The 11,490-nt window shown below is 42.9% G+C and overlaps 2 pseudogenes; both read right to left on the bottom strand.

Moving 5' to 3' along the window:
* Positions 1-244: 244 nt before the first annotated feature.
* On the bottom strand, positions 245-2,183 carry LOC119321467 (annotated as a pseudogene).
* Positions 2,184-3,317: 1,134 nt separating this feature from the next.
* LOC119321468 overlaps positions 3,318-11,490 on the bottom strand; it is a 22,507-nt pseudogene continuing 14,334 nt past the window's right edge.

The raw sequence follows: 11,490 nt of genomic DNA on the forward strand, positions 1-11,490 counted from the left end.
CCAAGGCATGCAAGAATTTGACATGAATAGGAAAAATAACCCTTCATTCCAAGCCCCATGGCTTGCCAGAATTCAACATGAATAAGAAAAGTAACCTCCATTCCAAGCCTCGAGACACAGAAGAATTTGAGGAACTCACGAGTTGCCAGCAGTCCAAAATAATAACTGAGGCAATGGAGTTGTGCCACACGAAAATGTCAACGCGTAAATCTGTCCTCTAGTTACTTTGATGATACTGTAACTACTAAATTATGCCATCATAAGTTGCAGCATAAGCAAACATCCAAATATACTCCATGTACTCAGTAAGCCGCATTCCTTTTAAGTTGGCTTGGCATTCAATCTCTACCGAGTAGCGAACTGTTTTGGCAGCTCCCTGAATGCCCTGCTGAGAGATCCGACGGCAACCTATAACCATCAGTTATTCCAACTTATGAGAACTTACGAGTGTGGCCATCCCATAATTTGTCACGCTGCTACATTGACGGAGTGTGAGGTGACTCAAACAAGGAGCCTGAGCAATGAGATCCATCCCAGCATTAGTTATAGACTCACAATCGACGAGCTCGAGTGTTTCCAGAAACTGAGAGGACGAGCGGCCCTTCATCCCCTCATCACGGAAATTGGTGGCACCGTTTAGCACAAGAGCACGAATTGGACAGGATAGGATGAGCGCTACAATACCCTCTTGTGTCCAGCCTACTTCTGTTGGCCAACGATCAAAGCAAAATGGGAATGTGAGCTCAACAACCTGAAGCATAGGGCAGCTGAGTGCTAGAGCCTTAACGCTAACATCAGTCAATGCGTAATCATCATATCGCAGAGGCATGGGCCAAAGTGAGATGGTTTTAGGGCTGCTGCATCTCTGGAATAGTGCAATCATTTCATTCACATTTAGACCAATAGCATACTCTAGGTAAAGTGTCTCCAATGCTTTGCACTTCCCCAGGAGAAAACGAAGCCCAATTTCTGGCTGAGTTATAATATGAGCCAACCTAAGGTCCTTGAGATTATCACAGAAGGTGTCATAGCTATAAGGGTAGCTAGACACATAGGAGGGATCACGGGCCCCTGTCATCCAATAATCTCCATCAATCTGAAATTCAAACTTTTGGAGATTCGGCTATCCTGGACCAAACTTTAGAAGGTCATAGTGGCTGATACCTTCACAATCCTTTACAACAAGGTCTCTTAATGATCCACACCTCCCAAGGTACTCCAGCCACTCAACATTGTCTATTGTTTTACACTCAACAAGGTGGAGAACCAAAAGATACCTGCAACCAACTGCCACCCAAAAACCCACTAGAAGTTACTGCTGGTGCATGGTTCAGCCTAAGTGACCTCAAACTTTTGCAGTCAGCTAGATAACCAAGACCAGAGTCATCAATGGAAGAGCAGAAACTTAAAGCAATAACCAAAGAAACTTCGTTGTGAGATTATATAGATGGAGCAAGCATAACAAAAACATGTTAATTTCTATTCGTGTGTATAGTTTCCTGCTTCCTTCCCTCACATCTACTTATGGTTCATCCTACAGTCATGATTAACTGGTGTTTGGTCTTAATCATATCACTCCATTTGTAACTTAATGTAAGCCGTTAGACAGTATGTGCCTGGTGAATCAGCTACGGACCCAATGCATGAAGCATGAGAGCCATAAAGCAGGGTGTACTATAATCGATCATGCTTATAATGCTACCTACAAATGTTTTTTAACTGTTTGTGAGGGGGGCTCCGCACTTAAATCTATGAGACCAGACAGTAAGCTAGCAATGATATTTGTGATATTGACCAAGGTATCTAGGTTGACCTAACGAAATACTAAAATGTGCATTGTGATAAGAAGGCTTATGTAGATTCGAGGTTTGGTACACGGTCCGATGAGAACAAGGGAGCAGCGAGTGCTCAAGCTAGAAACTACAGAAACAAAGATACTCCAATGCCGATGCAAAGGCGTGTTGATCCCGAGAACGTGTTGATCCCAAGAAACTTTGCTGGCCTTCCCAGAGGAACTGCGGGCTGCTGATCTGTGGCTCTGGCCCTTGCGCGGAGGATGGAGATGAACCTCTCAAGATGATGCAACTCCTTTCATCACTGCGCTAGACCCCTACTCGTTGCTACGTCCATAACTGAAGACTCTACATTGGTAATTTCATTGATTACCACACTACCAAATACATGCTGCCAGTAGATTACCGATGTCTCCCAGTCATAATATATCAGGTATACCATGATATGCATGGATACATGTGACTTTGGTCCATTTCTTTATACTCCGAATTTTGCTTCATTTGTTGTACTACTGGCTAAGTAAGGTTGTTGCTCTATTATATAGCCCCCTCCTTGATCTCTATTGATGTACATGTATTGTACTACTGGCCAAGGTTGTTATGCCAATTATCACTTTCAATTTCCATGATTCGATATTGTACCAGTTGATAGGAGAACTGGAATGCATATTACTGTGGCCCGTCGTTCTAATGCCATGAGATTCGTGATAGTACGCATATGCGGTAAATAAGAGATAGTGCTGTGTTTGATAAAGCAAAAATTACTGACCCTTGTGTCCTCATTGATATGATTGCCAGATGGCTAAATGGTTGGACTCTTTTGCGGAAAAAGTAGGGAAATCGAAGAAATCTGAAGAGGGTGGTAAGAATGCTAGAGTAGAGCAAATGAAGTCTTTCATGCAATTCAAGGTTGAAGATCTGGTGTGCTCCGGATAGAGTGAATAGCTGGGGAAGTCAACATGTGCAAGGACCCTGATGGAGAAGCTCCTTCATTGACGGAAGGAACACAACGGGCCCTGGTTGCACCTGGGGGGAGTCCCGAGGAGGGGACAACCTACCAGGGCGCGCTAGGAGGCCCAGGCGCCCCCTGATGGGTTGTGCCCACCCCGGGTGCCCCCTGGACCGACTCTTTGCTCTATAAATACCCCAATATTCCAGAAACCCTAGAGGAGTCGATGAAATTTTCATCCAGCCGCCGCAGAGTCCAGAACCACGAGATCCAATCTAGACACCATCACGGAGGGGTTCACCACTTCCATTGGTGCCTCTCCGATGATGCGTGAGTAGTTCTTTGTAGACCTTCGGGTCTGTAGTTTGTAGACCTTCGGGTCTGTAGTTAGTATGAAGATGCACTCCCTCTCTCTTGTTGCTAGAATCTCCATAGATTGATCTTGGTGATGCGTAAATGTTTTTTGAATTATTGCTACGTTCCCCAGCAATAATAACTGAGGCATTAGAGTTGTACCACACGAAAATGTCAACGCGTACATCTATCCTCTAGTTACTTCCATGATACTGTAATCACTAAAACTCAGTATACTGAGTAAGCCGCATTCCTTTTAAGCTGCCAAGGCTTTCAATCTCTACCGAGTAGCGAACTGTTTTGGCAGCTCCCTGAATGCCCTCCCGAGAGATCTGACAGTAGCCTATAACCATCAGTGACTCCAACTTATGAGAACGTACGAGTGCGGCCATTCCATCATCAGTCACGCTGCTACATCGACGTAGCGTGAGGTGACTCAAACAAGGAGCCTGAGCAATGAGATCCATCCCAACATCAGTTATAGACTTGCAATGCACAAGCTCGAGTGTCTCCAGAAACTATGAGGATGAGAGGCCCTTCATCCCCTCGTCACAGAAAATGGTGGCACCGTTTAGCACAAGAGCACGAATTGGACAGGATTCACTAGTAGAAAAACACCTAATAGTCCCGGTTCGTAAGGGCCTTTAGTCCCGGTTCATGAACCGGGACTAATGGGCCGTTACTAATACCTCCACCCATTAGTCCCAGTTAAAACAAGAACCGGGACTAATGTGCCTCCACGTGGCTCTGTGCGCCAAGCCCAGTCAGGGGGCCTTTGGTCCCGGTTAGTGGAACCAACCGGGACCAAAAGTCCATGTTTTTTTGGAAAGTGGCTGCTTGAGGGGTTTTGTGGGTTATTTTTCGGTTGTTATATTAGCTAGCTAATAGAGAGAAGTGTCCTCTCTTATATCTTCGTCCTTGGTTTACCAACGCTGCTGCTATATATGTTCATTTTACCCGCTGATATAATAACTCATGCATGCTCGCATACATCAGCATATATAATAACAAGTACTCGTCCTACTAATCATGCATCATCATACAACTTCTACTCGTTATTAATAATAAGTCATACGATCATCATCCTCATAGTCATCGAACCCAACCCTACATAATTGTTCTTAACACATGATCATCAGTATCAGGTAGGACCTAAACACCCTTAAGGTAAAATAGCATAAAACAATATAGACCCTGACTCTCCATTATGAAGAATGGCGATCATCCTGTCTCCAATTTTTGCCCTTCGCTGAATGTTGCTTCCAAGAAGCTCCTTACGACTGTCCATACATTTTTTCCATTCTTTGATTATCATGTCTCCACTTCTTTTAGAAACCCGGTATGGACAGTTGAGATTCGTAGGACGACCTGGTTGTATGATCAAAACATGAAGGCTACCGTGTGTATACATCAGATGAGGCACACAATCATTCGGGATTATCTGTTGAAAAACATAGTAATAACTTCGTAGTTAGCAATGATATGATGTACTAGTTTTAGAAGTGTGCAAAAAGATGCACGGATGTCGTAATAGTAAAAAATCTTACCAGGGTATCTCCATGGTAGTTACCGTAGTTCAACACGTGCACTAGTGGCACGTATTGACCATAATGTTGAGGAGTTCGATTATAGACATTGTAATTCTCAAGATCAGTACAAAATGTGACCAGATGATTTTTCTCCTGATAAGTTAGTTCGGAGCCTTCGGTGTAGTAGGTTCTGTCTACCATCTTCCGCACATTCTTTGAAGAATGAAAATAAGCTGTCAATGGAGAATAAGTTGTCAACTATTTTGAAATAAACAATATAAATTACTTAATAACTATGTTAAGCTCACATGGGGGAAGAATTGGAGGTGTATCCACAAGGACGTAAATCATAGGTCTCTCTTGCTCGATCGTAGGATCACCAAGATCCATGGTAACAAGCATACCCTCATCAAAACCATACATCTTGCAAAATGCTTCCCAATTTTTGCAACCAAAATGGGTTACACTCTGAGCACTGTACAGCTTTACTTGAAAATCCACACCATGATGGGTACTTAGGATAATTTTTTTGGTTTCGAAACTTTCATGGTCTTCAAAACCCATCCTCTCCAAGACATAGCGTCTTGCAAAGCATGGAATAAGCTAGTCGAATAGGAAAATATGAAAAATATTGTCATGATTAAAATAGTTGAAGTCATGAGTAATTACGAAAAAAAACTATTATCATCGGTTGCGTACCGTATGAACATCGAAGGTCTCCTCGAGCTTAATGCTGAAGCGACGATCTTCGTCCAGCACAATGAACCTGTCGCAGATACCTCGGTCGTCGTGGCACCAGTCGCACTCCCCCGGGCGGTTTTCGTCGTCCGATGAGTACGACATTTCCGGCCTACGTTCATAATTCAAATATTAAACTAGAGTATTCAATAAGCAAAACAAAATCATAAAATAAAGTATAGTATTCAAATTAGCATGCATTCAATAATTATAAGCAAAAGTACATCATCTCTTGGTGTTCGTACTGAAGGAAATATGCCCTAGAGGCAATAAGAAAGTTATTATTTATTTCCTTATATCATGATAAATGTTTATTATTCATGCTAGAATTGTATTAACCGGAAACATAATACATGTGTGAATACATAGACAAACAGAGTGTCACTAGTATGCCTCTACTTGACTAGCTCGTTAATCAAAGATGGTTATGTTTCCTGACCATGAACAATGAGTTGTTATTTGATTAACGAGGTCACATCATTAGTTGAATGATCTGATTGACATGACCCATTCCATTAGCTTAGCACCTGATCGTTTAGTATGTTGCTATTGCTTTCTTCATGACTTATACATGTTCCTATGACTATGAGATTATGCAACTCCCGTTTGCCGGAGGAACACTTTGGGTGCTACCAAACGTCACAACGTAAATGGGTGATTATAAAGGAGCATTACAGGTGTCTCCAAAGGTAGATGTTGGGTTGGCGTATTTCGAGATTAGGATTTGTCACTCCGATTGTCGGAGAGGTATCTCTGGGCCCTCTCGGTAATGCACATCACATAAGCCTTGCAAGCACTGCAACTAATATGTTAGTTGTGAGATGATGTATTACGGAACGAGTAAAGAGACTTGCCGGTAACGAGATTGAACTAGGTATTGGATACCGACGATCAAATCTCGGGCAAGTAACATACCGATGACAAAGGGAACAACGTATGTCGTTATGCGGTCCGACCGATAAAGATCTTCGTAGAATATGTAGGAGCCAATATGGGCATCCAGGTCCCGCTATTGGTTATTGACCGGAAACGTGTCTTGGTCATGTCTACATTGTTCTTGAACCCGTAGGGTCCGCACGCTTAAGGTTTCGATGACAGTTATATTATGAGTTTATGAGTTTTGATGTACCGAAGGAGTTCGGAGTCCCGGATGAGATCGGGGACATGACGAGGAGTCTCGAAATGGTCGAGACGTAAAGATCGATATATTGGACGACTATATTCGGAGTTCGGAAAGGTTCCGAGTGATTCGGGTATTTTCCGGAGTACCGGGGGGTTACGGGAATACGGGGAAGAGTATTGGGCCTTGATGGGCTTTAGTGGGAAGAGGAGAAAAAGGCTGCGCCCCCCCTCCCCTCTAGTCCGAATTGGACTAGGGAAAAGGGGGCCGGCCACCTCTCCTTCTCCTCCTATTCCTTCTCCCTTCCTCCCCTCTTGGTGGACTCCTACTAGGACTTGGAGTCCTAGTAGGACTCCCTATCCTGGCCGCACCTTTGCTTTGGCCGGCCTCCTCCTCCTCCATCCTTTATATACAGGGGCAGGGGGCACCCCATAGACACAAGTTGACACAAGTTGATCCACGTGATCGATTCCTTAGCCGTGTGCGGTGCCCCCTGCCACCATATTCCTCGATAATACTGTAGCGGAGTTTAGGCGAAGCCCTGCTGCTGTAGTTCATCAAGATCGTCACCACGCCGTCGTGCTGACGAAACTCTTCCCCGACACTTTGCTGGATCGGAGTCCGGGGATCGTCATCGAGCTGAACGTGTGCTCGAACTCGGAGGTGCCGTAGTTTCGGTGCTTGATCGGTTGGATCGTGAAGACGTACGACTACTTCCTCTACGTCGTGTCATTGCTTCCGCAGTCGGTCTGCGTTGGGTACGTAGACAACACTCTCCCCTCGTTGCTATGCATCACATGATCCTGTGTGCGCGTAGGAAATTTTTTGAAATTACTACGAAACCCAACAGTGGCATCCGAGCCTAGGTTAATGATGTTGATGTTATATGCAGGAGTAGAACACAAGTGAGTTGTGGACGATACAAGTCATACTGCCTACCAGCATGTCATATTTTGGTTCAGCGGTATTGTTGGACGAGACGACCCGGACCAACCTTACGCGTACGCTTACGCGAGACCGGTTCCCTCGACGTGCTTTGCACAGAGATGGCTTGCGGGCGACTGCCTCTCCAACTTTAGTTGAACCAAGTATGGCTACGCCCGGTCCTTGCGAAGGTTAAAACGGAGTCTATTTGACAAACTATCGTTGTGGTTTTGATGCGTAGGTAAGATTGGTTCTTACTTAAGCCCGTAGCAGCCACGTAAAACATGCAACAACAAAGTAGAGGACGTCTAACTTGTTTTTGCAGGGCATGTTGTGATGTGATATGGTCAAGGCATGATGCTGAATTTTATTGTATGAGATGATCATGTTTTGTAACCAAGTTATCGGCAACTGGCAGGAGCCATATGGTTGTCGCTTTATTGTATGCAATGCAATCGCGATGTAATGCTTTACTTTATTACTAAACGGTAGTGATAGTCGTGGAAGCATAAGATTGGCGAGACGACAACGATGCTACGATGGAGATCAAGGTGTCGCGCCGGTGACGATGGTGATCATGACGGTGCTTCGGAGATGGAGATCACAAGCACAAGATAATGATGGCCATATCATATCACTTATATTGATTGCATGTGATGTTTATCTTTTTATGCATCTTATCTTGCTTTGATTGACGGTAGCATTATAAGATGATCTCTCATTAAATTATCAAGAAGTGTTCTCCCTGAGTATGCACCGTTGCGAAAGTTCTTCGTGCTGAGACACCACGTGATGATCGGGTGTGATAGGCTCTACGTTCAAATACAACGGGTGCAAAACAGTTGCGCACGCACAATACTCAGGTTAAACTTGACGAGCCTAGCATATGCAGATATGGCCTCGGAACACGGAGACCGAAAGGTCGAGCGTGAATCATATAGTAGATATGATCAACATAATGATGTTCACCGATGAAACTACTCCATCTCACGTGATGATCGGACATGGTTTAGTTGATTTGGATCACGTGATCACTTAGAGGATTAGAGGGATGTCTATCTAAGTGGGAGTTCTTAAGTAATATGATTAAATTGAACTTAAATTTATCATGAACTTAGTCCTGGTAGTATTTTGCAAATCATGTTGTAGATCAATAGCTCGCGTTGTTGCTTCCCTGTGTTTATTTTGATATGTTCCTAGAGAAAATTGTGTTGAAAAATGTTAGTAGCAATGTTGCGGATTTGATCCGTGATCTGAGGTTAAATCCTCATTGCTGCACAGAAGAATTATGTCCTTAATGCACCGCTAGGTGACAGACCTATTGCAGGAGCAGATGCAGAAGTTATGAACGTCTGGCTAGCTCAATATGATGACTACTTGATAGTTTAGTGCACCATGCTTAACGGCTTAGAATCGGGACTTCAAAGACGTGTTGAACGTCATGGACCATATGAGATGTTCCAGGAATTGAAGTTAATATTTCAAGCAAATACCCGAGTTGAGAGATATGAAGTCTCCAACAAGTTCTATAGCTAAAAGATGGAGGAGAATCGCTCAACTAGTGAGCATGTGCTCAGATTGTCTGGATACTTCAATCGCTTGAATCAAGTGGGAGTTAATCTTCCAGATAAGATAGTGATTGACAGAATTCTCTAGTCACCATCACCAAGTTAGTAGAACTTCGTGATGAACTATAGTATGCAAGGGATGATGAAAATGATTCCCGAGCTCTTCGTGATGTTGAAATCAACGAAGGTAGAAACCAAGAAAGAGCATCAAGTGTTGATGGTTGACAAGATCACTAGTTTCAAGAAAAGGACAAAGGGAAAGAAAGGGGAACTTCAAGTAGATTGACAAGCAAGTTGTCACTCCCACGAAGAAGCCCAAAGCTGAACCAAAGCCTGAAACTGAGTGCTTACACTGCAAAGGAAATGGTCACTGGAAGCGGAACTACCCTAAATATTTGGTGGATAAGAAGGATGGCAAAGTGAAAAAGGGTATATTTGATATACATGTGTTTGATGTGTGCTTTACTAGTGTTTATAGCAACCCCTCGGTATTTGGTACTGGTTCAGTTGCTAAGAGTAGTAACTCGAAACGGGAGTTGCAGAATAAACAGAAACTAGTTAAGGGTGAAGTGATGATGTGTGTTGAAAGTAGTTTCAAGATTGATATGATCATCATCGCACACTCCCTGTTCTTTCGGGATTAGTGTTGAACCTAAATAAATGTTATTTGGTGTTTGCGTTGAGCATGAATATGATTTGATCATGTTTATTGCAATACGGTTATTCATTTAAGTAAGAGAATAAACTGTTGTTCTATTTACATGAATAAAACCTTATATGGTTACACACCCAATGAAAATGGTTCATTGGATCTCGATCGTAGTGATACACATATTCATAATATTGATGCCAAAAGATGCAAAGTTAATAATGATAGTGCAACTTATTTGTGGCACTGCCGTTTGGGTCATATCGGTGTAAAGCGCATGAAGAAACTCCATAAAGATGGATTTTCGGAATCACTTGGTTATGAATCATTTGATGCTTGCGAACCGTGCCTTTTGGGCAAGATGACTAAAACTCCGTTCTTCGGAACAATGGAACGAGTTACTGACTTGTTGGAAATAATACATACCGATGTATGCGATCCAATGAGTGCTGTTGCTCGTGGCAAGCATCGTTGTTTTCTGACCTTCACAAGATGATTTGAGCAGATATGGGTATATCTACTTGATGAAACATAAGTCTGAAATAGTTGAAAGGTTCAAAGAACTTCAGAGTGAAGTGGAAAAATCATCGTAACAAGAAAATAAAGTTTCTGCGATCTGATCGCGGAGACAAATATTTGAGTTACGAGTTTGGTCTTCAATTAAAACAATGTGGAATAGTTTCACAGCTCACGCCACCTGGAACACCACATCGTTATGGTGTGCCCGAACGTCGTAACTGCACTTTATTTGATATGGTGCGATCTATGATATCTCTTTACCACTATCGTTTTGGGGTTATGCATCAGAGACAGCTGCATTCACGTTTTAAAATAGGGCACCATCTAAATCCGTTGAGACGACACTGTATGAACTATGGTTTAGCAGTAAACCTAACCTGTTGTTTCTTAAAGTTTGGGGCTGCGATGCTTATGTGAAAAAGGTATCATCCTGATAAGCTCGAACCCAAATCGGAGAAGTGCGTCTTCATACCCAAAGGAAATTGTTGGGTACACCTTCTATCACAGATCCGAAGGCAAGACATTCGTTGCTAAAATGGATCCTTTCCAGAGAAGGAGTTTCTCTCGAAAGAAGTGAGTGGGAGGAGAGTAGAACTTGATGAGGTAATTATACCTTCTCCCTTATTGGAAAGTAGTTCATCACAGAAATCAGTTCCAGTGATTCCTACACCAATAAGTGAGGAAGTTAATGATGATGATCATCAAACTTCAGATCAAGTTACTACCAAACCTCGTAGGTCTTCCAGAGTAAGATCCGCTCCAGAGTGGTACGGTAATCATGTTCTGGAAGTCATGTTACTAGACCATGATGAACCTACGAACTATGAGGAAGCAATGATGAGCCCAGATTCCACGAAATGGCTTGAGGCCATGAAATCTGAGATATGATCCATGTATGAGAACTAAGTGTAGACTTTGATTGACTTGCCCGATGATCGGTGAGTCATTAAGAATAAATGGATCTTCAAGAGGAAGACGGACGTTGATAGTAGTGTTACTATCTACAAAGCTAGACTTGTCGAAAAAGGTTTTTGACAAAGTTCAAGGTGTTGAATACGATGAGATTTTCTTACTCGTATCGATGCTTAAAAATCTGTCCGAATCATGTTAGCAATTGCCGCATTTTATGATTATGAAATTTGGCAGATGGATGTCAAAACTGCATTCCTGAATGGATTTCTGGAAGAAGAGTTGTATATGATGCAACCGGAAGGTTTTGTCGATCCAAAGGGAGCTAACAAAGTGTGCAAGCTCCAGCGATCCATTTATGGACTGGTGCAAGAATCTCGGAGTTGGAATATACGCTTTGATAAGTTGATCAAAGCATATAGTTATTGTACAGACTTA

Source organism: Triticum dicoccoides, chromosome 6B (genome assembly GCF_002162155.2).
Source record: "Triticum dicoccoides isolate Atlit2015 ecotype Zavitan chromosome 6B, WEW_v2.0, whole genome shotgun sequence".
NCBI lineage: Eukaryota > Viridiplantae > Streptophyta > Magnoliopsida > Poales > Poaceae > Triticum > Triticum dicoccoides.